This window comes from Oryzias latipes, chromosome 9 (assembly GCF_053564925.1).
Source record: "Oryzias latipes strain Hd-rR chromosome 9, Olatipes_Hd-rR_3.1".
Classification (NCBI taxonomy): Eukaryota; Metazoa; Chordata; class Actinopteri; order Beloniformes; family Adrianichthyidae; genus Oryzias; species Oryzias latipes.
The window spans coordinates 15,417,044-15,443,787 of record NC_136245.1 but is presented as its reverse complement, the minus strand read 5'-3'; the positions used below and the strand labels follow the sequence as shown (position 1 = coordinate 15,443,787).

The 26,744-nt window shown below is 41.9% G+C and overlaps 1 protein-coding gene across 1 annotated transcript in view; it reads left to right on the top strand.

The window, feature by feature from the left end:
• The window catches only part of lmx1bb (LIM homeobox transcription factor 1, beta b), a 41,524-nt gene that overhangs the window by 7,460 nt on the left and 7,320 nt on the right, over nucleotides 1–26,744 (top strand). The window lies entirely within an intron of this gene.

Below are 26,744 nucleotides of genomic sequence, written 5' to 3'. Positions count from 1 at the left end.
CACTTTATTTACTCATTCAACGGTTTGGAAGTCTGTTAGACTGCAGATCAGATGCAGTGAGACCAATGTGATTACTTCAACCAGCACTTGCAGATTCCTGCCCAGCACCTCCTCTCATCCTGAGCCGCTAGGCTCGGCAGGTGGGATGGAAGGTCCACTCAGACTCATCTTCTCAACCTGACCTGCAATGTGATTCTTTCTTTTTAAACGCCTATATATTTTTTGGTTTGCTATAACAGAGAAATCTCCCATTAAACCTGCGACTTCTTGATCTTTCGCTACGTCGTAATTCACCACCATCGAGGATCGGTCCTCTCCATGTAAAAACCAATATGTTTTATTGCAAACAGTGAGAAGGATTTGGTTATCCATCCATCAATATAAACCCAGAACTATGTATTTGGGACTAGCCCCTATGTTAAACCACTGCAGGCTGTCAGGCTTTCTGAATTTACTCTCCATCCCTGTTCCTTGGTGAGGCTGGGGAATAGGGCTGAGATCTGCGGCCAGGACCGGCATGTACAGCAGGAGCTGCCTCAGCTCACTGCTCAGAGCTAACCGCTGACTGGTGAAGGCTGTCTTGGCAAGAAAAGTAACTCTGAACGAAAACAGCGCAGATTCGGTTTCTGTGCGTCTGACTCACTCCCGTCCTCTTTGTCCAGCCCCCCCACTGCAGGCCAGCATGATTTGTGCATGAGGTCTCCTGACCCATGGAAGCTTCAAAAAGCAGCGAGGGGAAATATTTGGATGATCCTGATGGGGGAGTGGAGACGTGGGAGGAAAGAAGAGATGACGGGGGGCTCGGTCAGAAACTAAGCTGTGGGGTGTAAAACAAGGCAGATGTGGAGAGTCTGCAGCTCTGATGACAGCAGAGTGTTTGTGGGGATGACTGTCCGCTGCCTCCCACCTGGGCACCACCACCCGTGGTGTGTCCCCTCAAAAATGAAACAAAAAAACGCCTGCATCATGTGAAAGGAGCTGAGGTTGTCGTGCACTGCTAGTTGGAAAGAATGGCAATCGGGGAGACATTTTATCATCAGGTGCCATGCCTTGATAGTGATCGTCTGAACCAACCCCCCCCCCCCCCGCTGCACACCACCAATCCCCTCTCCTCTCCCTTTACCTTTCCTCTGCAGCCTGGATATTAATATTTCCCAGAAAGCTGCCCCAATATGTCTTCTCTGGAAATTCCATGTCTCATGAACACTGGAAAATGATCTGGTGTCTATGAAGAGGATGGATAAGGGGATGAAGCAGAAAATCTTTTTTTCGTTTTTGTATTGTTTGAAGGGAAGCATCTACCGGCATTGATAAGAAACCAAATTCCCTCTGCACGTGAAGTTTACTGTACTATTTGAATTGTTCCCTTAACCCCAAACTCTGAGGTTAAAGGCAGAAAATCTGTGGAATGAGGCAAACCCAATCAGTCTTTGGTTTCAATGCTTGTCGCTTCCTCCCTCTGAGAGTGGGTGGGTCGGCTGACCCCCTGAGTGTCTGTCTGCCTCAGCGTCGGCCCTCCGAACTCAGCCTCAGAGGGGAGTGCTGTCCCAGCCCCAGGCTGGAGTTGTGCTCTGAAACCAGAGCTCCATGGTTGCGTTGTGATCCCAGCTGGAAAGGCAGCTCTGGCTCTTAGAAGAGCCCTTTCGCAGCGGGCAGTCAGGGTCAGCGCTGGCCTCTCAGGCTTCAGCATTCATCACTCTTCTGAGCTTCTTTGGCAGCTCAGACTAAGATTAGATTATTTATATGTTGTTAGTTTGTGGCTTTCTAAAGCACTGCCTCCCAACAGAAACCAAGGAACCCGACTCTTAATTATGACATCTTAGCTAAGTCTCCACATGTTAAACCCAACATGTGAGGTCTGTTAAATATAATTTTTTTGGTTCATGTTGCATGATGACACTCTTTGTATTTTTTCATTCATTTCTTTGTGAAATGGTTTTGTACACATGCAGACAGTCACCTGCCCAAACATTGCAGGAGTAGGACGCACAAACAGTGACGTGCATGCCACTCAAACCACCAGCCACTCGCCCCCTTTGCTCTGTCATCAGTTGTTCAGCTCTCCTAATGCTCTCCCTGCTCTTCTATTGCTGCACCCCAGAGTGTGGGCTGTGGCCTATGGATGAGTGCTACATCCTGGCTGTCAGCACAGGGTTTAGCTGGGGATTGCCCTATGGTGGAAGTGCAGTATCAGGCCCTGTCTGTCAGCTCCTCATTCTATTTCCTCCTCAGCGCGCGTTGCAGTCAGTGACATGAACATACGCGGAGCCCCCTAGACTGAGTCAAATCTCTGACTTTAAAATGAAAGAACCACCCCTTAGAATAGGCATATTCATTGCTTTAGCAGTGAAAAAGGGGCTGTTTAAGTGCTGCAGTGTTGTGTTTTTAAACAGACCGCAAAAGCTTTGACAGACGGTTTTCTGTTTCACCCCGTATTTCATTTCACGTTCTTCTAACCGTTGCTTTCCAACTTCTGAGGAAACTCCTTTATAAATCACTGCTTTTAGAAAATGCTCTTTTCATTGATAACTTTACGAATGCCTTCCATTTTCTGCCCAGAAACTCTGTTTTTTGTGCACCGAGGTGGAGTCATACCTTCGGCTGATCACATCTACACACAGGTACATAATTGTTCACACACACATGGATGTGCATCTGCGCGGCACATGGTTTCGGACAGCCAACACATGTCAAAGGATTTGAGTCTATAATCAGATTAATTGGTCCATCTCTCCTTGGAAACATCACATATACACATGAAGGCCTCTGGTAGCTTTCAGCTGGATGAGGCTTACACTAACCAGAAGACAGGCAGCAGGCGTGAGGTCGGAGGGGTCACAGCACACTCCCTGGCGTCAGCGATTCTTCATGGCTTGCACTCATTACAGCACCTATAACCCTTTTTCTTTCTGTTTTTCAAAGTGTTCTAAAATACTCTGCATTTTTTGAAACCTTTTTTTTTTCTTCTTTTTCCTTAAAATTCCACCCCCAAAAAAAAAAAATCATCTTTGTCCCAAAGCAAACACGAGCGTCAGTGTTGCTTGGCAAAAACCTCGACCTCTTCAAAGATGGTGGCTAAACACACTTTGGCCTTTGCAAGGAATATTAGAAGCACATTAACCATAATCCTAATAACTTTCCCCAAGCTGCATGCAAGGTCACTGCCCCAAAATGCTGTGTTTTTATTGTTGCCCACAAGTATGTCTATGTGAGGGACTATCTACACACACACTAATGTGTATGATTTTATTATAGCTTTTAGCCTCACCACAATTTATACATGAATAAAAAAAGTAGTGCCCACTGTCTCTTGCTTTTTTGGTTGGCTCCAAACTACAGACACTCTACTCGGAGTGCTTTTAAGCTTTTATTATGTCTCGTGGGAAGCTGTGGGTCATCATTATTGGCAGAGAACACAAACATGCAGTGCTGTGGGGCAGTGGCACTCAGTCGGTGAGCAGACGCAGATTGGAAGATTGGCAAAGTCATTTGAAAACATGGAAATTCTAATATAATTAAAAATATGCACATATTCAGCGTGAAAACAGACAGCTCAAAGGGTTCGTCTGTGATTGAAAGTGCTAATAGTTCATACGTGATAAATGGTCAAAATAGCTTCAAGTTGCCCGCGAAGCACGGAGTGAAACGCTGTCAGCTAATGCATTTTTATGCAAGTGTGGACTCATCCCCCTACCTCCTGCTCACACCAAAACAAGGCCTGCTTTGATTGGCAGTTTTAACAAAGAACTTCTGTCCATCTCATCTTTTGTTGCAATTTCTATTTGAAGTCAAATTAAAAGAACAGGTATCTGATTAGTTAAATTACTGACAAAAAATCTCATTTATACCTTTTGAAAAAATCAACTTTGGACAGTTTCTGAAGGAAACAGGTGACAAGCAGATTTTTTTTTCAAACCTTTTTTTAAAAGCATAAAAATATATCATGGACCTTTTAAATTGAATAAAACGTTATGTATATGGGATAAAATTGCCTAAAGACAGTTGCAAAAATCTGCCTGTTATAGATTTTCATCTTTTATTATACAAAGTAAAGAAATTAATAAGGCAAAAAATAGAGTTGCAATGAAAAATAAGGTCTATCTAACACATTTTTCAGGTCATTAAACCTGAAGGTTATGAAACTAGTCTTCAGCAAGCAGAAATTTGATATTTATGCACACCAGCACTTACTTCCATCAAAATGTAATGGCCGATCAGAATGGTTGTATACATTTTTCTATGTAATTTATATAATCCAGCTTCAAATATCAATATGTTGAGGTTTATGGAATCACAAAAAGTCATGAAACTTTGATTTTGTTATTGTCCACGTTTTTTTACTTTGCCTTAAGTGATCACCTTCCCTCTGCTGGTGCTAAAGGCGACTAAAAGGAACCATAAAAACACGTTTTGCAGATACAGTTTCACCCAGTTCTGCTTTTTTCACGCATTCAAGCACTAATCAGCTCTGACACACCCTAAACAACCCCGCTCTAAGAGAGTACATCCAATGTAGGGCAGCGGTTTGGTGTCCGGGGGGAAGCCTGTGGTTCTGGAGCCAGAGAGGGTGTTGTGCCCTGCCGTCCCACTGAGATGACAGGAAGATAAGAAAGAAAGGTGGCCCCTCCGCACAAAAACATCCCACCAGGAAACTGCCCTAACCACTGGAAGAAACAGGGGCCTTTAAGACTTGTGTCAAACGTTATCCTTATAGAGGGAGAAAATACATGAAAAAAATACAAATCAAAATTAGGATGCCATGATCAGCCTTGATTGTTTATCATCTCAGATGTTCTTGTGGTTTTAAAGAGTCTCCATCCCGCTTTTTCTTCTTTTTACAACAAAATGCCTTTGTGTGACACAACTTTCTAACATGACTTCTTCTTACCACAGAGTGAAAGAGAGAGGGAAAACTAAGCAGCAGCAGCAGCAGCAGCAGCGACAGACTCTTGGCAGTAGTCGCCTCACAGTTATAACTTAGAAAAACACTTATAGTTTGCAGTGTTTGAGAAGGCGGAGTGAAAAAGTAGCCGTCTCTCTGAGACGATGCGTAATGAGGGAACTGTAGGGAAGCGGGAATCGGCAAGCAGTTTCTGGAAGCGACACTTACACAGGAATCAGCGGCATTAAAAAAGATTTACTCTCCCTGCTCTTAAACAGTTTTCTTTTTCCTGAATGGCTCCTCTTTTACAGATATTTCAAAGAAGCAATAAACTGCACTGACAAACGTCTAAGTAACTTTGAAATATCCCTCATGGGCAACCAAGCTCCATCATATCACAGCAGCCTTCTTGTTTGTTTGGTTTCTGTACATGTCAGCCTGTTTTCTGTTGAGCGCATATTACCTCACCTAGAAGTTGCAATCAGCTTGTTGGTGTTAATATTTCCAAAAAAATGGTCCTGTATCCAAGTGTAATCCATCAAGCAGTATGCCCTCCCCAAGGGTAAGTCAGTTCAACATTTATCTTGTTGTGAGGGGTGATTTTTGCCGCACGGTTTAGACCAACAGACTGTTTTTCTTGAAGGTTAAGTTCTTTTGAAGCTGTCTGCATGGTCCAGAATGAGGCCCTGCACAGTGTAAGATGTCATACTCCCACTGTGCTGACCAACGTGCACTTTGGGTCTTGATGTGCCCATAACATTTAATGGGACCTTGGCAAACACGACTGGAAACTCTTACATTGCCCATAATCGCATGTCATTCCATTCTCCTTGGTTTCTTTCCTTATTTTAATTTATCCAAATTTTTTCTTAGAATTTTTGATAAAGATTTAATAGTGAATTCATAGCTCACTGAAATAAGCTGTTAATTATTAAGATGAAAACTGGGAGTGTAGAGGAACATTTGCCTCAGGTGAGTTATGGTTCCTCCCATTTTGTGACAGTACTGCACAGGCCTTTGTGGTGTCTCACGCAGCGTCTGTGAAGGGTTTGAAGCTGAAGATACTGAAGAGGAGGAGGAGGAGGGGGAAGTTCATGTCGTGGCACATGCAAGTCTTGGGGTGGGGTGAGGAAACATCTCAGCCCCGCACAGGTTCAAGAAGAAACCGCGTGGTTTTGATTAGTCAGTGTGATCTGCCGCGATAAACAATTCCTGTGGTCTCCTGTTCGTGGAGACATCACTGGCATCCACTGGATGTTCACTGCTTGGCTTTTATGTTTACATGTATGCAGGCCTGTGACTGTAAATGCACACTTTGAAGTCTAAAGTGCAACTTGTATTTTCATTGGTTTGTATTGTTGTCCCGAAGTTTTTTAAAGTGAGCTATTTCGACGGTTTGGAAAAACGTAAATATCTCGTAAGGTCTACTAAATTAAATCTTAAACTATGGGATCTAAAAGTCTAGAAGTAGTTTTATAGCATTTCCCTCACAGTCTGGTGTCCTCTCTGCCCTGCCTGGTGAATGGCAACTTTATCTGTTGCTGTACTTCCGCGCAGATGCCTGGCATCGAGCCGCGGGGCGATAAAAATGTCTTCAGGAGGCAAGTGTTTATGGTGAGGATCCATGAGGTTAGCAGGATCAAAGCTTTGTTGAAAGGGCATTAGGCAAAGACACAGGCATTATAAACAAAACAGTCAGTTAGTCATACAATAGGATTTATGACAAGCAGAAAAAATGTTGGGCAACGGCAGATTTCTGTCAAGCTGTTCTTTATTGCAACGAAAAACAGCCTCTGTGTCCAAAAAGAAAGGGGTGTGTGGATGCAGTGCATTGTAGAAGGCCAAGTTATGATGTCAACATCAACAAGAAAAGAAGAAAAACAGATTCACAAATGCACCACTGGTAGTTACTCTTTTTGTCCACGAAGTTGATGAATTTTGTGTCATGTACTTTTTCTTTTTTTTTTCTTACCCTTGAAATATTTTCAGCAAGCAATCCTTCATAATTTGGACGGGCACTTGTATAGCAGCTCGCATTTTGGCGTCCGTCTGCTACGTGAGCTCCTGCCTCTCTCTCTTTGTCTGTGGGAGTCCTGAAGGAAAAGGAGTGGTGTACCACCCGGGCCTGCAGCTCCCACCCTGCCCAGTCATTTGCTTGCGGCTACAGCTTTGAGTGGGAATTATTGCAGGGGAGATAAGTATGGAGATAAGCTGGTCTTTGCCTGCAAGATGTATGAGGTGTCTGAACACGGCAAGAGGTGCACCTGACCTGGAAATGAATGGTGTGAAGGTGCAAGTGCAGCACATCATCTCCCTTTTTCATCCAGCCCCTGTCACACAGGCACAAAACGCCTCAGATCCTGATATGATGGAGTTTTATATCGACAGGATACTTGCATTTTTAGATGATCATATGATTTCCTCTGGCTTTAATCAGACTACGGCTAAAATACTAGAGATTGTGGAAAACTACTGTTGTATATTGTATATTTTACCTTAAAAAACACAGGAACCATTAATATTTTATTGCAATCCCCTTCTTAACTTGTAAAAAAAACTCCAACACCTCCTTTCATCAACAAACTCTTTTGTACTTCTCAATTCACTCAGGAGGCAAAGGACACATAATTGTAATAATTAACCACTATTTAAAAAGTGCAGGTGAAATAAAAATGAGCTCAAATGAAAAAAGTTAAATCATTTAAAAAGTTAAAAATATATTACATCTGAAAAGAAAATGTGCAGCAGATTTTTCGTCAATGACAACACCTAAACTGATAAGGCTACTTCTTTAAGGTGTGTGGGAGATACTTTCCATCTGCCTGGTATGTTAATTCTCAGCTTCAGGGCATTTATGTGCCGGCCTTCACACTTTGAAGTTTGTCTCGGTGTAACCGACTTTCCATCAGTTGAACTTGTGGCCACTCAGCAAATTATGTCTTTTTTTTTTCTTGACGGGTCGTCACAGGTAAAAGTTGCTAAAGTTGACAAGTTACACGCAGCAGACACTCTGGAGCAGTGTGCAGAATGCTTTGTTTAACGCCCCAGCAAATTTGAGTTTTAAAATTAATGACACCTTTACATGTCAGAGAAGCGTTACCACTGGAGGTCTGCCAAGAGAAATCATATTTATTCTTTTTTCTGCCGTTGTTTCTCTTTGGGTTTGCCTGCACATACTGCACATTTTGCTAATATCCGTTAAGGTGAGCTGCAGCAAGCAGTGATGGTTTGACCCAGCACACAAAGAGTTTTCGGTGCCGGTCAGCTTGTCAGTCAGGTTGCTCCATTTTTTAATCATTTCATCTTTGCTGTGGGGCTCTCCTGAGACCCCTGCAACGTTTAGCAGTCTGCGGCTCAGGACCCCGGGGCTCGTCTAAGCCTTGCCTGTATCCGAGCTGCCATTATTAGCTCTGCTCTCAGGAGCATGCTGCTCATCTCTCCCCTGAGAGCGCTGCTGAGAAATGAAGCGTGCTGGCTGGGCACGGCAGTGGAGGGCCAATAGCCCGACATGGAACAGTAATTACTCCATTGATATTCCTCACACAATAACACTGTCATCTCTCATTTGCATAACCTCTCTTGGCTCGCAGCAGCGGATGAATGCATATGGTGTCTTCGGGAGGCTGCAAGACTATCCACGGTTACAGATCTAAATGTTTTTTTGTTCCTTATTAACAGGATGAACTGTTTAATTATGATTAGGTTAGCAATGTAAAACTGGAAACCCAATTTCTACTCATACGCTTGCTCAGTTATCTTTTGTGAGAAAATAGAAAGGATGGTGTTTGCAAGAGTGCACATGTGAGTGTGCCTTTTGAGAGTGACAGTGTTGAGGGGGTGGGATGTCAGTGGATGTCACAGGGCTCTGTCTCAGTCTTTGGTTAATAGCGATTGGTCATAGGCTGTCTCCCCTTTATTTCTTTTGCTCTCCTGCTCTATCCTCCCAGGTTTCCCACTGGAGCAGCGCCCTCAGGCACCGCATCATTTATTGCTGTCAGGAGTCACAGTGGAGAGGAGGAGGAGGAGGAGGAGGAGGAGCGGGTGGGGTGGGGAGGTATAGGAGGAGGGGAGACAGGGAGAAGATGTGCTGCAGAGAAAAGCCAATGGAGGCAATGGGGAGAGGCAGGCATGCTAGGCTGTCAAATCTCAGCCGTTGAATATTTAATGGAGCCTGGAGTGTTTATTTAGTTAGCCTGTCGATTTTTACCGCTCTGTCAATAGCGGCACCCGTGTAGCCTGCTGATGATCTTTAGTGTCTCTTCCCCCCAGGAGAGGCCAGGCACTAAATGCAATTATGGATTTTCCTGCACCGCAATGTGTTTGATATTTTTACTGATCTAATTTGCAATCTGGTAGTTTATTGTTTGGCATTTTAGTGGCGCTCAAGTGGCGAGGCAAATTTGATTTCCTCTCATAATTCTTTATAACTTCATTAATGCTGTTAGAACATTGGCACAGATCTTAAATAAAGCTCGAGAATCATCCCATGCATGAATGCATTCCTCATTTTATCGTCTTCATACCCCACTCTTTTTTACTGATTCTGGTTCTAATTAAAAATCATCCTAGTGGTCTTTGTGAAATATGAAATCATAATCGTATTTGAATGGCTCCCCTTTATAGGGGCCTGTGCACTCAACCTTGAGATGTTGTGGGCAGAACGCAACAGAATCAAAACAACTTTCTCTCGGCGTCTTCCGAGACAAATGAGGGCATTAGCTGCAGAGCAGCAGAAGTAACGCAGGCAAAGTAATGTGTGTGATTGTCTCAGAGAGACAGTGTGGCTCCACGCGTTTCTGCAGAGCCGTAGGATTTCCAGCTCTATGACTGATGTGTTAGTTAGAGGGCCAGCATTAGCCGTAATGCTGTTAGCATGTAGCTGTGTGAGTGATGTGCTAGTTAGATGCCCAGCAGTAGAGCTAATGGTGTTAGCGTGTTGAGCCTTCAGAGGGATGCAATCGGTTAGGCTGTGATGGATGAGCGCCGTGCTCCAGAAGCCTGCGAGCCTTCTCATTCGCCAGGCTGTCAGCTTCTTAAGTGGACGTGCACAATTAGCGCTGAAATCAGAGCTTGCTTAATCTGATAGCAGGCTTAACGTTCAGTAGGAAAAATGGCTCATCTAGCCTCTGTTGAGTGAATGATGGCCGCTATAAAAGGAAGACTCAAAACTCTGTAACAGAGAAGGTGCTGATACACATCTTTGTCATTCGGAATTCCTGGAAATGCTCAGCACGTCACTGCAACTTTAGGACCTATCATCATAGCACTTATTTCCATGTGAGTTTTCATTCATCCAAAAAACTAAATCGACATTCAACTTTAAAGGTGATGAGCAAGACACGCATCATTACCACTCGTGTGCGCTTGACCTGAAAAATTAATGCACTAAGTTACCAAAACAAACAAAAGACACATGAAAAGAAAAGTATCTCATTGAAGATTGGCTCAACCTGTTCTCCTTCAGCCTGTCAGCACGCACAGACACTTGGCTGTCGTTACTGCTGTAATTATCTGGTAAGCTTTGATGACAGCAACAACAGATTCAGCAATCATTGCATTTGTCATGATATTATGCTAGCTTTTGAAATTTGGTGTCAAATTTTACAACCCAAAGATAAACAAGACTTTTTAATGCTTCCCCACCTACACACATTTGTCAAGCTCTATGTATTTGTACACAAAAACATTGTTTGTACTTGTAGTTTCTTAATTAGCCTTCATAAACATGAATGTGAAAAATTTAATTCAAAACAATATCAAAAAAAAAAAAAAAATAGAACCAACATGGGCTCTTTCTGCAAAATCTTAATCATGAGTGCACATGAGAGATGATTGTGCTTTGGCCATCTTTGAAATTCATTGTTCTTATCAGCTGGGATGAGACGGGGGTGAAGCTGAGGAGGAACTCTCTCAAAGCAGAAAATGCCATTTTTCTGCAATAGTTTACGACTTATCCCTCCACCTTTTGACTAAATAATGAGCGATGACAATTAGAGCGAGCCGTGGGAGTGGAAATCAAAGAGCTGAGATTCCCCCTGCATGAGTCCAGCATGTCTGAGAACGCTCCCAGCAAATTAGATCCAGATGCTGCTGCTTCTGTCACAGCCGCAAAACAGGGTCTTTCTGCCAGCTACCCTTTGAGCAAGCAGTTTAAAGTTCTACCCCGATCATCTTTTGATCTATTTTGAAAGTGTTCACAGTGGTCTTTTAGTTATGATTATGTTGTTTTTTGGGACTATAAAAAAAAACATGTTATTTTCTTGGACATAGTTCCTGCAGAGCGGCAATAGTTTTTTAGAGATTTGCCTCTGAGTTGTTGGCGGAACTGTTGGCGCAGAGTAAGCCCACCATCCCATTTCCCATCATCCATCTGTTTACAGTCTCTCCCACTAACTTAAAGCCCCTCACACCCCCAACCTGACATTAACAAAAATAGTGCATCAAAAAAAAGCAAGCAATTTTGAAGTTATCCTGCCGTACAGTTTGGAGCAAGATGTCACATCGAACTAGGACAACCAAGACATACACAGATCTATTTGTCTACAAGCAGATGGATTAGAATGGCGCGATTGTCGCACTTACGTCACACCACAGGCTTTTTTTTTAAACAGTCTGCTCCTGATTCATGACTATTTGAATTGAATAAAGGCATAATCAGAAAGACAATTTAAGCTATATATATATATATATATATATATATATATATATATATATATATATATATAACAGAACCTTGTTCTCACATCATCACATCATCACAAACAACAGATACCTGGAAAGACCTCAGACCTCTCAGTCCAGAAAAGCGCAGTGCTAGGAACAGCTAAGATACTGTGCAGGACCCTCAAGCTCCCAGGCCTCTGGTAGTGGACCCGAGCTTGGAGGAGAAACCACCCGCGGAGGGTGAGAGGGGCGTTTTTTTTTTTTATAAATATAATGAGAAAAAAACGCAAGGGCATGTAAAAGCACGAAAGGCATCATTTTCTTTGGAGTGGGTCTTTAATTTGTGTTTCAGCCGTTGAGCATGCCAACATAATAGGAATGTCTCTTAATGATGGACAGGGGCCAGAGCCTCTCTGCTCTTATCTCAATGTCCTCATAGAGCTATCCGAAAATGAACTGTGTTTTTTTTATGCAGTTTTAAGTCTTTAGTGTATTTGTTTTTTGTCTGCTGTGCATGCAGGACCTCGTAGAAAAGATAAAAGCACCAAATGTTTTTTTATGTGATATAAATTCACATTGCTTACTAAAAAATTTCATTATGTGCTCTTTAATTAAAATTGTGGTTGCTTGAATAATTCTGAGAGAGTAGGGGATTTTCTGCGTCACTTGAAAAGAGAGGGAAGTCAAAGGGTCAGGTGTTGTCACTCATCTCTGTCGCTGAATCAATGTTCCAATGCGGCAGAGAAAAGGCCAGCAGAGGGCTATTGATATGTTTAACAAATTAGCCCTGATGACGGCAGGTGTGATTGTGCGGCTGTGGGGTCAGCTCGTCATATGGTGGCTAACAGACACGATATTGCTGCGTGTCCTGATCTCTCCATTCCCTCACAATAGCATTAGGGGCACCCCAGGGAAATAAAGAGTCCCACTCCCCTATCCCCAGTGCTCTTCAAATTAACTCCCCAGAAGGTTAAGCCTTTCCTGATTCATAATTATTCAAGCCCACCACTGCAGCCACCAACAGCCCACTCCACATCCACTTCCCGGCCCCTCTCTTTTCACTCTCTCTGCCACTTCTCCTGAGTGGCACTTGGCTTTTTGTGGGAAATCCCAGGAATTAGATTAAGTAAGCCTGACCTGTGAATGCACAGCCAGATGACGGGAGCGGAATTGGACTTGATCTCTGCCTGTCTAGCTGTCTCTCTATTCAATCTAGCTGTCTTTCTCTCCTATAGTGTGTTATTGCTTGTGAGTCTCCCTGTGGATGAGACATTTTCGGCTGCATCTATTTTGCAATTGCATATATGGGCCTCAGAGGAGCGTCCAGTGTCAAGAACATGTCTCGCTTGCATGGACACAATTTGAATGATGTAAGGTGTGAACGGCCTTCAGTTTTCCCACCGGCGAGCTGGTGACTGTCTTAAAATGGTTTGTCATTAGATGAGCTCAGTTGAACAAAAGACTTGTTGGAAAAGACAGAAGCAGGTGAGTTTGAATACCAGCTCCTGATGCATTAGAGCAAATGTTTGCCTATTTTTTTAAAAATTATTATCCCCCCTACAATGGTCTTGAACATAGAGCCCAAAAATGAACCTAAAACTTGTGCAGTAAAGTGTGAACGTGAGAGTTTTGAACACGGAGGCCTTAAACGCATATGTACATGCATTTACATAGACTTTTCATTAAAAATGGTCACTTGGATTTGGATTTGCATTTGAAAAAGGTTCATTTAAAGCAATCATAGCATAAATAATACAAAAACAAGACAAACAACAGAAATGTATATTTATGCAAGAACATATCAAACATAGAATAATTAGTCCTGAAATTGATTGGAAAATACACATATGTCCACACTAGTAGATAATTCAATTATTTCTCTCAATCATGAATAAAAATACTAGCTATTTTGCTTATATTTCATGACAAAATTAAATTATTAAATGTAAAGAAAATCAAAAAGCGTACAATAGATTGCTTGAAAGGGAGTGGGAGAACTGAACTTATATAATACCACCCCTGCTTTGCCTTACTTACCTTTTATTTTATTTATTTTGTCTTTACCTACACTTGAATGAGCATTTTTGAACCCGGTGTGAGTGTAGCACAATTCAAGAAGATTCTGAAGTGAGGCTTTTATAGAAACCTTTTTTTATTTTCTGCGACAGAATCAGCTGATTCATGTTGATTGCATAAATGGTCCAAGAGTTACAGTTTCTGATAACATCTCCCATGGTAAAGGTTTAACCTGCTGAAAAATGGTTAATGTCCAAATAATAAATGACCACAAATCATCAGCAGAAGCTTTTAGCTGTTGTTTTAAGTATTAAAAAAAATCTGTTTCCTAAAGTTTGGTGGTTGAGATTTGACGCAAAAGGTGGAGTAATAGTGTTCGTTGTTGTAGCCTAGTGTTAGGAGGTAGTGACATGTTCCTATTCTGAAATCTTTAGTTTTCATGGTGACAATAATAAATAATTACAACAAGCATGGCCATTTTTTCTTCTGCTGCTATTAAAGACCTTTGAGGAAGTCCATATGTAATACTAGCAGACAACTGGAGTTTACAGTAATTTCTAATATCACTAGTTTGATAGTGACCTGCAGAACTGATTAAAGGACCTTTAAATGTAAGGGCAGACATTGCAGACTATTTCTAATTGTCACTGTTCTCAATCAACGTACAGCTTCTATGGAGAAGCTGTGTGACTCTGAAGTCAATTGGGCTCCTCAGTAGGAGGTAATGTAATGAGGGACCGCTGTGACTGAAGCCCGGGCTCCCTGCTCTGCAATCACATAATTAATCTCCTGGTTCTACCACTCATCACATCATGACAGATACGTTTGTGTTTGGTGCATAATGGTGAAGAGTTGTGGCCTTCCCACACGCCTCTGTTTTGGAAAGTGGTTATAAAGCGCATTCCTTTACAGGCTACAGAGGCTTACATACAAAACAACACTCCCTTTGGGCCCTATTAGGAGACAAAGAGAAACACACACTTCTCAAAGCAGGTACCCTAATAACATGTTGGCAATTTAGATAATGACTAAGAGTGAGATAAAGTTTAAGTGTGTATTATAGGTAATTGGATCTGCAGTGTGTTGGCCACCTAAGTATCCATGCTGTGCTGTGTTTTGGTCTTATAGCTTACAAGGGACAGTGAAACATACCCATTGAGAAGTTTTGGAAGGTTTTCCAGTGTGAGTAGCACTTTTGAGATAGTCTGGTTGTCCACAAACTCCGATAACGCTCTGAGCGCTCAGCTGGATGATTCCGACTTTTCTTCTTTGCCTCTTCCAAGCACCTCCATTTAGTCTGAGAATGACAAATGCATCACCTGTGGCTGTCAGAACGATCATGAGATAACTTTTCTTTTACACAAAGCCTGAAAAAGTTGCAGCCTTAATGAGAGTTGTCAAGCTTGTGGTGCGTTGTAGGCAGTAAGAGCAATGCTAAGGTGCCTTTGGGGCCCTGGTAGGCTGGATCCACCTGCCCTTTAAAGAGATTACCTTGGCAGTGTAAGGAGCACATGTACCCAGAGGACTTAGGGAGAGATAGGCCAACCAGCCCATTACCAACACTGCCGGGGATCCTCACCAGCTTCATTAATAAACTGATGATGAATCACTCCTTAAATTGGACCTTTATAGCCCTTTCCTGATCTCTCCTTCCATTTTCTCTACTCCGTTCTTAACGGGCAGGTAGTTTGTTTTTATATCTCACAACAATGATTTCTTTAATTGATTAAGTTTATCTTTTTCATGGGGAGGGGAGTTTGAAGGATGTGAAATGATGTGAGTCTGACGTGATGGCTCTTTCCAGAGTCATTCCTGTCAATCAAAAACGATAATTCCACATTTGTTTGCAGAAATGTCCGTACAAGTCAAAGAAATGCAGTTTTTTAGACAAGACACGAGGTCAGATTTCTCCCACTCTTAATCTAATGAGGGGTGGTCTAATTAAATCAAATTCATTATCCCCAGCTCTAGAAATCAAGAAGCTGTATTGGAAATAAGGTTAGGCTCCCCCTCATCCATCACGGCCTAACTAACCAATTTACAGGCCAGCCTTTTGCATGAAGCATTATTACCTTGTCATAAACACTTACCTTTAAAATCGTTGAATCAAGCCCTGATATGCTAAGCTTTTATCACATTAGTTTGTGCTACTGTGTCAGCCTCTTTCTGCCTAAGACAAAGTAGGCCCCAAATAATTATATTAGCCACAGAAGGCGGAGACAGTGCAAATGACTGCTATTTAAATCTGGCTGATAATTCTGTATAATTAAGATATAGCACAGTTCTTCGAATGGAAGAGGCACTGAGGGCTTTTTTACACCGAGACAAGAAAAAATGTTGGAAACAGTGCAGTTTAGAAGGCTGCTTTTAGGAAAAATAATGCAAGACGGAGAAATTGCTTTGGATTTGAGGTTTATCCATAAAGAATTCCAGCTTCGGTTTGCTTTGTTCGCCATAAGAGCAAATACGAGTGAAGAAACGCTTTGCTGTTGTGTGTCAACCCCGCAGCTGCATCCTTTGTCTTGGACGCATAAAACCCTGCCGTGATGATCATTCACTTCGAATGATCCATCTGTGTAGACGAGCGATTCATCAAGTGGCTCGATGCTTATATTACTGATTTAAAAAATGAATGTGGTTCTCTTTTAATAAAAATGTTGCAGCTCTGTTTTGCAGTCCATATCCAGGCTTTTCTCATCTCATTAGCGCAGGTTTAGCATGTGAATAGTGTTTTAAGGAGGTAAAAATGCAGTTGCTTACAATTTACAGCAGTCGACCGTCAGGAGGCGAGACCTTTAAATGCCAGTCAGTGATGGAGCCATATTCTGAAACACATGAGGCCTGTCCTCTGATCAGTGTTATAAAGTGAATTAGTAAGCCCCACTCTAAGGCTGCTGATAGAAACGGGCTGGGAGAAGTGATTTGTTGGCAGCGTATATTACAGCTCATGGAGAAGGAGGCGTGTGTGACGGATAAGACAGGGGGCCTTATCACTCAGTGTTTACTCACAGTAAATTGAGTTGAAATAATAGTCTTTCTCTGAGGCCAAACAATGAAGCAGGCCGCGAGCTGAGGGCCTGGGCTTTTGCAGAGCCGGTGCGCACCGCTTCAAAATGAAAGGGCTGAGCCTCAGGCCATTGGGAGGGGGGGTCTTTTATGTTCATTGCTACACCAGTCGTGGAGCAGACACCCCTCTGACAGGCACCTGGGCAGGACAACGGGGACAGAGGAGCTGCGAGAGAGGGGTGGTGGTGGTTGGGGGTGGAGCGATTAGGCCTGGGGCTCTGTCATTATGGAAAAGGAAGATGACTGCCCCGAGGAGAAAGATGCGACAGGTCCCGATGGTGCAGAGACCGCAACCTCCCATTCCCATGGGTGTGCGTGGGGACTGGTGGGACGTTTCACCCTGTTCACCCCTCCCTTGCTTCAACACGCTGTCGTAACCTCTGGCTATGGGTGAGCTCCGGGAGTCTAACCTGCAGAAGGGGCAGAGTGCATGCGCCGGAGGAGACACAGAGAGCGTGTCTGTGCACTGCGTGGACCCTCCTATGCTATTGTTCCTGCCTGTGTGCGCTTCAGCTGCACCTCAGCTCTGCCTCTTCCCCTTCATTTATCATGAGACAACATAAAATGCTGCCACAGTGTTATAGAAACAGCTGCTTTTTCCAGACAGCCGCAGAGAATGGGCTGCCCGCCGCCACACAAAGACACTCCTGGACCCAAAGAGTGTGTAAAATTGGTGGGTGAATGCAAACCTTTTTCCTTGCTGAGAGGGCTGACCGCGGCTGTCACTGTGGCAGCAGACATTGTCATTGCATCACAAGACAAATAAAGATCCATATCGACCGAGTTGTGCGTACAAAGAGTTGTGGGGGCACCAGTAAGATTGGCCCCGTTCACGGCCAAATATGCATAACTACAGCTGCCCATGCATCATACCCTCTTAAGAATTTGTATTAGACTACTTAGTCAGGCATTATATGCATGAGTGATCTGAGTGGAAGCATCTGTATGTATCTGTGTGCATTTGAGCACAATGCACTGTCGGTTTATTGAGTCCAGGGCCAAAGAGAAGAAAATAAACCGTGTCAGTGCTCTGTTACGGGTCATAATGCAGTCACGGAGGGGCTGTGGTTAAAGCCACTGAGCTGACTTGAGGTAAGTGCCGCGGGGCCATGCAGATACACCGTCAGTGGGTGTGTGGGGAGTGCAGACGTGCTGTGCCATGCTCCACCATTCCACCCCGTGCCTCGGAGGCTCCACGTGAAGAAAAGGGAATTTTGTCGAACCTGTTCTCTTCCAGCTGGAGAGATGGGATTTTACACTTCACCACCCACATGACAGAGAAACGGCCAGTGTCGTCTTGTGTGAGTGTGTGTTTGTCGATCTGTGTGGGCGTGTGGGAAAGGCAGACAAAAACAGAGATAAAGAGCAGGGAGGGCATCGCACAACTCCTATGCCAGACCTCCTGCGGCAAAAAGCATGCTCGAAGACTTCAAGACATGAAGAAAAATAGTTTCACAGTAACTTTAGCTGCTGCAGCAAAGGGAAAATTTCCCTCAGATGCAATGCAAAAATGTACACACAATGCAGGTTGCAGCAAGTTTGCACAATTATTCTATTTATCTGTGAGAGAAAAAAGCGAAGACTAAAGCAAAGTGACAGTTATTTTTTTTATTTTTTTTTACAAAACGTAAAATGTAAAAAAAAAAGGGCAGTCAAATTTTCTAGCATGCTAAGAAGCATGTAGCATATTCACAACTGTTTATTTTATAGTTTTTTTGTGCTATAGTAAACAAACACTCTTTTTGCTTTTTACAAATTAGCATTAAACTTATACATTCAGTGGAAAAAGAAAAAAAACGGAACTTGTTCTTGTCAGATAGCAGTCCACACCTCATTGCCTCCAAACAAGTGATTTTGTTTAACACACAGTAAATTAAATTGAACGTTTTGCAGATAAAACTCTTATTCAAAATATTTTCAATTCATTATGCATGATCTGTGATTTGATAAAAGATTGACAGATCACTTGTTTTCACATGCCTCAGAGCGACTGTGGTGACAAGTTTATCGACAGTAACAGTTGTTCAGTAAGAGTTTAGTTACATGCCATAAAGCTTTGCCTCTGTTAACAATGAAGGTTCATAGTGACAGCAAGGTTGCTAAAAAAATTGCTAGTTGACAGAATGTTCTTCTTGTGCAACCATAACTACTTCTTTGCATTCTGGTTTTAGCCAGTTAGGCCTATTTTAGTTGATATAACATAAATGATAAGCAGAATTTAGGAAAACACGTGCATAAAATCTGTTATTTTCTCTTAATTTGTTTAAAATAAGTCCATGTAGAAAAAGGACCTCACATAAAATCAGAATCTGTTTTGTCCTTATCATCATACTGGGATAATAAGTATCTTTGAGGGCAAAATAAATAATTTTCTAAGGATAATTTATAAAAACAAAAAAAAGAATAAAGGGCATGTTCTAAAATGACCTTTAAGCTATATGGCATTTGTAGGTGGTCTCGATAATGTAGCTGATGCTCTTTAGTGAAACAGCAGGATTTTGGTTTGGTCTGCGCTGCGTGTGCTCCCCTCTCTCTCTGTTTGACACATTCCAACACCGCACCCCTCTCCAAGGATCCTAACTACCAGTCAGTCACCATGGTTACAGCCATGCATCCACGCCAGCTCTTCACACTCAAAGACATATTTGTTTGGCTAGTGTAGCTACGTTCCTGACAAAAAAGCACAGCTTTTTAGCATAACACCTGCTAATCTCTGGATTTGGGTCTTTTAAAGGGACTCCTGATCAGATATTCAAATAAATTATTTGAATGCTAAGCCCAGTGTTAATCCATGGCCCTCGGGTCTTAGAGCATCCTGTCTTTTCATAACAGTGTTTATTTTTCATTTGCTCTCTCTTCTTCATTTTCTCATCCTCCATTGCACACTTAGATGTAGAGTTTATTCACTCAGGGAATGAAGGACTCATCTCTGATAAAATGCAACTAGCTTCTCTGATGTAGAGTCGCTGAGACAGGCAGGCTACACGTTATCTGTCCTTTTAAGAAGAATTAAAGGTAACTGCTAAGCTTTATTTCTATCCTTTCATAGACAAAAAGATTCACTGTCTGCTAATTATGTATTAGGGTCTATTTTAACATATCCAAATATGGGGTCATTTTCAGCACTTCCTTTTAGAATAGTAAAACATCTAAATAAGTGCAGTCATATATTAATTATAATTTAAGGAATATTTTTTAGGTTTTAATGCAGGTAATCAACTGAGAAGTCCTTCATGTCCTAAAAAAGTTGAAAGCAACAGCAACAACTAAAAAAACACATCTTCTTTGTATTTTAACTTTTTACTGAAAAAATAAGCGCTGTCCCAAATGAATACCCGATCTGCACATTTATTCTACTCATCTATCCTCTTCTTGCACCCTAAGCGGTGCTGTTTGTGTTCCGTCCTCTGCATTTCTTGGGTTATTTTCTTAGATGTTATCTGGACAGTCGTGTATCTGCATGGGCTGAATGTTAGTGTCTGCAGGAGATGAGTGGGTGGCTCATGGGGTTGTCCTTACAATTATGCCTAGATTTAGAAAAACAGATCATATAAAAATGAAGAAATAATAAACATCGACCTATGTGGCTATAAATCTGTTAAAGCCATTTTTTTTTGTTTTAACATGAATCACATAGCCAATAAATATTCTTATGGTCAGTCAGTGGACCTTTGTGAATGCAGTCCTCTTAATATCTTCCACAAAACGAAAAAAAAAGAGGGCAGAGGAATCCCAAACACAAATCTGGATCTTGCGAAAAAAAGTCTAATTCCTTGTTTTCTCACATTCCCCCCCTCCAAACTAATTTTGTGCTTACAATGCATCTCTGTAAGATAAACAGAGCCCCCTTCGTCCAGCCATCCTCACTCACAAGGATCATCTCTTTCCATTTAAACCTGGGCAAACACTTTACTTCACATCAACATGCAAAAAAAAAAAAAAAAAGCAGATTGGGATTCACATTTTTTCAGACTTTCCCATATTGTTTCTTTTTCTCTTTTTCTACTCTTTAATCTAGTGTCTTTCAGTGCTGGTAAACTCCTCAAGATGGACATTGCTTGGTTAAGGGTGAAAAAGGGTCAAGCTCCATTGGCCTCTACACAGAGCTGTGGAATTTTTCATTAGTGCACAGCTGGGTCACAAGTGGCTCCAAAGCCGTCTTAATATTGTGTAGGCCCACAGATTAGAAGCGGAGAAAAGAAGCCCGTGCATGATGCTCTCCACCAGACCCTGCCTTTGCATATTTGCAGACTTTGCCTTAGAACACCTCATATTACTGTTTGTTTTATTTCTCAGACCCAGAACCTCTAGGTCAATAGTAATTATAGAGTTTTCCAATCCAAATGTTGTTTTTTAACTATTCCGGCACTGAATCCGTGAAACGAGTCAATTTATTTTTCTTCAGTAAAGCATCGCAGAGGTAAATGAAGCAAATACTATTTTATGACATTTTCTAACCCTTCACTGGATTTATTGTTGTAACAATTTTCTTGGATCTCATAGATGTTGTTTCCTGTGTCAGTCTTTATCTGCACATTGGTTTAAAAGTGTAGGACAAATCTTTCAAACATAAAAAAATAGTTTAGATGAAAAACAAGTATTTCTTTTTTATTGTTTTCATTGGGGTTAACACTTTATTCACTTAGCAGGCCTTTTCTTTCTACTTCTTGGCCTGATTTGAAAGTAAGTGAAATAATCTGACACCAATAAGGAAAAAACAATATAATTTCTTCACAGATGCAGTTATGTGGAGTGTGTACCCATGCTGTTTGCTGTCGGCTCTAGAAACTGAGCCTAAATGTGATGTTGTGCTCATTTTACATACTTAGGAACAGCAGCTGTCCAAACAGCATCATGTGTGCTCGCCTGCTTACTCTTGTATTTAGATGTGTACTTAGCCTCCTCCGTTGCCCAGTACACTGTCCTTTTCACTCCGTGAGCTTTGTTCTACCTGTGTGGCTGGTAGGATTATTTCCATGCTGTTTTCCTGTAGCGGGTAATTACGACACACATGGAGGAGGAGCAGCGGGATGCTAGTTGCTGCAAAAAATGTATCTCCAACACAAGTTTTATGTTCATTCAAAGCTTTGACACAAAATAATCCAAGTATGCAAAATATGCAATTTTCTGTTTTTTCTACCTCTTAAGTCCATTGGAGCACATGATCAAACGTTTTCTTGAGCTGAGATTCAGGTGTTGAGTTATATGTGAACCAAAATGAGATGATTTGAATAACCACTCCAGGTTTAGGATTTCTTTTTGCAGCTGTGCAGTGTAGACGCATGTGCAGGTCTGCGTGGGCTGTCTCTCTGACTAGGGAGTCATTCACATTCCTGCACACAGGAGCTTTTGGTGCCATAGAAATAAATCTTTTTTTTTTTTTTTCCAAAAAATGATCCAGGAAGCACTTTGCACCACATCAGCGTCCTCTTTCAAATCTGTGATGGTTTTGTGCAGCAGCTATAACGAAGCGTGCTCCCTCTGTGGGGGCCGGGCAGGTGCATTCGCACACTCTGACGCATCAAACTCATCTCTGCTATTATCTTTTCATGCCAAGTGCAATCAGCTTTCTTCATTCTTCCCATGTGAGCTCGCAGCCAGTAGGGGCAACACGTCAGCCCGGGGAATAGGCAGAAGCCTGTGGCCAGAGCTGTGTGATGAAGAAGGCACCTTTGGGCCATTAGTGGTGTACACTTCTCCCTTTAATGTGTTTTACTTTTACCTGCTGGGAGTTTAATTAAAAAACAAAGAGCCTCAATTTAAAGGCCATTATTATGCTAATGTGGTAAGCAAGGGATGGTGATTAAGCAGCTTTTAGAGCTGACTGGAGCTGGCCCTCGGGAGCAGAAGGATGGCACTTTTTATTTTGCTTCATTACTCTCCATCATCCTATGTTCAAGAGAGAACTGCTGATACAATGAAACAAGGACGACCTATGAGATTGTTCATATGCACGGCATCATCGCTACCATTTTCTTTTTTATAGTCTTGGTAGGGGCTTTTATAGGAGCAGAATGAATATCGCTTACAGATTTTTTTTTTAAGTTATGTTCACAGGAGTTTTAAGCACAGGTTACCTTCGGAATGTGCTTTTATTACCAGAGCCTCTGCAAGCAATCACACACTTGTACAGGCAGAATTCAGGTTGCCACTTCCAGGGTAGTGTGGTCAACATCCAGCGCCTGCTGCCTGATGAGGACAACAGTGCCGTACATAACAAAGCAATTTTCCCGATGTTGAGACGTTGAAAAGGTTCGTTCATCTTTGTGAGGAGAAACATCTGGGGATCAAATGCTTCTTTTTTTTTTATAAGGCTGAAGCTTTTGATACTGTTGCTAAGACGTGATTTGAATACAGCCAGGTGTGTCATATGAGGAGCTGAAAACGGACAGAGAAAATAATGATTACTACTCCAGACATCAAATGGAGCAATTTGGAATTAGCTTTGCATCAAAAAAAGTCAAACACTCTTTATTTACTGAGGTTTCAAACTACTAATCTTATGCAGAAGCTTCAATGTCTTTGTTACCAAAGCTGAATTACCAAAAATACCTTAAGAACATTTTTTTAAATAGAAATTTATATTTAGAAAATAAAATAATTAAGTATTTTAAGATGCATCTTTACTTCATTAAAATTTGAGTTTTACAGATTTTTAGGTTTCTTTGTGCTGGTTAACATCTGGCGGGAATTATTTTACTGTTAGAAAATTCTTTATTTCTCCTGACATTCTATCAGATTGCTTAATCCTAGGCACTTTAACAGTGGGAGTTGGGTCATCTAGACCCACTAGACAGTGCGCTGAACCTTTTTTCTTTTATGATTTGTGATCTTCACTGGTGTCCATGGATTACATGAAATCTTTCCACCTTTATCCACCTTTGTCATGGTAGGGAGAACACGTCAATGGAAGGGTGGGGTCATCTAAGAAAGCACAAGGGTTAAAGGATTTACAAAAACAATTTTCTACTAAAAGCTAAATGATAACAATAATAATAATAATAATAGTCACAATAATAATAATTCTGTTGATAAAAAAATCCTGGCAAAACTTCTTTTCTAAAATGTTTTGTTTTTCTTCTTAAACACATTTTAACAGGCAAAATAAATAATTTCATAGAGTTTACACACATTAAGATTTTAAATGTGAGCAAAGAAGAAGGAAACTAAAGCCAAAAGTACATAAAACTTTCCTATAAACAATACTTTTTAAAGTGAACTTCTATCACTTGGATCTTGTTTTTAGTCTTACCTCAAAAAATGTCATGAAATTTGTGTTATTTTAAAATCAACTGTTGGGTAAGATAAAAGATGCAGGACAGCTACCCTTAACCATTATAAAAAAGACCAATTTGTACCCTTCCACGAGATGCCTCACAGGCCTCATCTCTCACCTCGGCATGATTGACATGGCCACAGGTTCCAGTCTTTGCAGTAATAGCTTACAGCTGCTGCCTGGGTAATCCTCATCCTTTCTGTCTTTGAAGGGATGCGGTGACTTAATAGCCCCTGCTTTTCTTCCCTGAAATTGTTGTGGCGTTTCTCAAAGTGTTGTTCAAAAGCAAAAGGGGAGTAGGTGAGGCACTTGCACGTGTAGCTGAATGTAGCGCGATTATAAAGTGCTGTAACCCCCACCTTTCCATTCGCTCTCTTTTCTTGGGGCTTCTTTCAGGTCTAATGCTTATCTCTGTGGAAGGAGCAGTGAACGTAAAGTCTGCACAGGAGAAATCACTGGCAACATGTGGTCAGAGCTTAAAATGCTGTCACACTTTAAATTGCTTCTAATCTGTTAAAAGGAAAGCACATAGGTCTGCAGAGTGCCTGGTAAATCAAGGCAGGAGAAGAGCTGAGTGTTTATCAGACACAACAACTCTCTGTTGGCATTTGCTTTCTTTGTTGTGCTTTTTTTTTCAATCCCCGTCTGTTATTTTTTGCATTTGCCAAAGCATTACAAGCCTCAACAGTGTGATAATCTGTCACAGAGAGGGAGAGATGAGCTGAGATGATGTAAGAAAGAGCAGACAAGGGATTACAGGTGTGGACACAGGATTAAAACGGGGAGATGTAACGATTCCTCTGGGACAGAGGTATGTGCTGAGATTGGCTTTTTTTTTTCTTCATTTATGAGTCCCGTTCTGGGAGGCCTGGGTAAATATTGACTGGCTTCTCTGCTTGAGATGCAGCCATTGATCCACACAGGAGGGTCTCATCACTTGATCTGCGCGCTCAGGTGTGGGAGGAGGAAAAGCAAAAGCTGGGATGTAGCTTGTCACGCTGGTGGTCCCTTTTGTGTTCAACACTGGGTGTCATGTTACCGAAGCAGCTCAGTGTCCAGAAAGTGGATTTACTGTAGACCTTCGCGTCCGCTGGGATCAAGCGGATGGGGTAAACAGGCAAACCCCCCCTCACACGCTTACAGCATCTCCTGTGTATCAGCAGATTTGATGAATTGTGATCGTTTCTCCTTTTTGGTGGATCTTTATGAAATCATCATTTACATCATCGTCCATCTCCTGTTGTTATGTTGACCCCGGCAGCCTGCTCCTCAAAGCACTAATCAGGTAATGTAGGAGAGGTTGAATGGCGTGCCTCCCCCTGGTCAACCTCCACTGCTCACACAGTGGTGTTGTTTTAAAGAGCATTCTTTAGCAGCTGAACTTGGAAAGGTATTAAAGTGGGATTAGGCTCCTCCACAATCCACTGCTTGTGTCATTCAGGGAGTTTGTGCTCCCTTGTCCCTGCCGCCACCTCCCCACTCCTCCTCTGTTTGATTGTGGCTAGCCGCAGGAGTGGGACTGACTGTGCCTTTCAAAGGAGAGGGGTAGGGTTAAATCCCTAGTCCACTGCTCCCTGCTAATTCTCCTTGTTCCTTAGAGAAGGATTTACTTCTGCTGCCAGCCTCTCAAAGGCCTTCTCTGCCCATCCGAAAAGTCGGCATTGCCTTCCTGTGGAGGTGTGGTTGCCATAGAAGGGGCGTCATGCATGGTTATTCCATCTGAACCCCACTGAGAATGGGGACTGGGGACTGAAAACAGGCAGAAAGTCCGGATTAGATCGGAGGACAAAGCAAGACAGGAAGATTCCAGAAGCGACGAATGGGAATTACAGCAGCAAAAATAATGCAAAGTGACAGAAAGAGGAAATAGAAAAATAATGGCTTACAAGATTAAACCCAACAAGAGAAAAAGAAGAAAGGAAAGGGGGTTGAATGAGAATGTTTTCATCTAGATGAGAAGATTTGAAAGGGCAGTTGTAGGTGAATGCAGAGGCTCGGACGTATCAAAATCGCGCTAACAAGTCATTTCCTCATCTTCTTTTTGTTCTCCTTCTAAGCCTCCTACCATTTGCTGAACATTAGAAGCAGAGCTGGGAACTTGTCTTGACAGATTCATCACCTCTTCTTCCTGATCAGCACACGTAACTCAAATCCTTCTAAAAACTCAAACTGAAAACGTCCTCAATATTTAAGATCTACAGAAATGAACCACCTCTGTCTTTACTTTTTGCTTTAAGATACATTTGTGAAACATCTTTTTTAGTGGATTATCATTTGTGCTTTTCCATAGTTCACTTAACTCACAGAAATAAACGAGAAATTAAAAGATCTTATGAACCCTCGAAGTGCCAATCTTAACATCTCTGCTTTTTTCAAGTTTCATAATTGAAAAACAATGAAAATTTAATGCTAGAAGTGACTTCTGTTGACCAACGCAACTTCTGATTTTCATTATACTGAATGGAGAAACTAATAATTATAATAATTAAGGCTATTAATTGCTCAGATGTAATTAAGACAGAATAAACTGTAGCTCTCCTGATTCCAATCTGACGAGCTATTATTTTTGGAGGCTTCAGAGACAACAGTGAAAAGCACACTTGTTTTCAGCACGCGCGCAGCTGCTCACACACGTGAACACACACATCAGTACTCAATCAGTACCTATAACATCATTAACATAACAAAAACCCATCCTTTGGTGTCCCTCCTTTCATATTTACACATTATATTCATCGCTATCGTTCATCCCTGTCCCAAACCAGCAGATGATGTCAACTGCTCCTCTCGCTGCCTCCCTGCCTCGCACAATGAAATAGATGTTCACCACAAATAGATAGG